Genomic DNA, 1229 nt, shown 5'->3' with positions numbered 1-1229 from the left:
GATTTAATTTTTAAAATTAAAATTAATTACTTTACTAACAAGAAACTACAAGATAAGATTCTAGAATTTAAAGATTGAACCATTCTTAACAAGAAAGTAACAAACTTCAAATTTTTGAATCAATCACATTAATTGTTAGTGTAATTTCGAAATTTTTGAAATAAAGATAAGGAAGAGATTTTGAAAATATTTTGAAAAAGATTTTTAGAATTTTCGAAAAAAAGAAAAAAAATGAAAAAGATATGATTTTTGAAAAAAAGATTTTTGAAAAGATAAGATTTTTAAAATTTGAAAATTTGACTTGACTTGTAAGAAACAACTAATTTTGAAAATTTTTGACTAAGTCAACTTCAAATTTTCGAAATTTTGAGAGAAAAAAGAAAAAGATATTTTTTATTTTTGAATTTTTAATGATGAGAGAGAAAAATTAAAAACGTCATTTTTGTGTTTTTCTCTTTTCTTTATGGATCAAAACAAAGAATGCATGCAAAAACACTATGAATGTCAAGATGAACACCAAGAACACTATGAAGATCATGATGAACATCAAGAATATAATTTTGAAAGATTTTTAATGCAAAGAAAACATGCAAGACACCAAACTTAGAAATCTTTAATGCATGGACTCTAACAAACAAAAAAATGCATATGAAAAACAACAAACAACACAAAAAAAGAAAACATCAAGATCAAACAAGAAGACTTGTCAAGAACAACTCGAAGATCATGAAGAACACCATGAATGCATGAATTTTCGAAAAATGCAAGAAAAATTTTTTAAAGCATGCAATTGACACCAAACTTAAAAGTTGACTCAAGACTCAAACAAGAAACACAAAATATTTTTGGTTTTTATGATTTTATGATTTTTTTGGTATTTTCTTTATTTATTTTCGAAAAAAAAGGAAAAAAAAAAATTTTGAAAACAAAACAAAAAGAAATTACCTAATCTGAGCAACAAGATGAACCGTCAGTTGTCCATACTCGAACAATCCCCGGCAACGGCACCAAAAACTTGGTGGACGAAATTGTGATCATCAATGTTGTACTCTTTATTGTTGTATGGAATAATTATAATGGCTCTTTGCTATGTGTGGACATAACTCCGTTCAACTAACCAGCAAGTGTACTGGGTCATCCAAGTAATAAACCTTACGTGAGTAAGGGTAGATTCCACAGAGATTGTTGGTATGAAGCAAGCTATGGTCATCTTGTAAATCTCAGTCAGA

This window comes from Arachis duranensis, chromosome 9 (assembly GCF_000817695.3).
Source record: "Arachis duranensis cultivar V14167 chromosome 9, aradu.V14167.gnm2.J7QH, whole genome shotgun sequence".
Classification (NCBI taxonomy): domain Eukaryota; kingdom Viridiplantae; phylum Streptophyta; class Magnoliopsida; order Fabales; family Fabaceae; genus Arachis; species Arachis duranensis.
The sequence above is the reverse complement of the archived record's forward strand: the minus strand, read 5'-3'. Positions refer to the sequence as shown.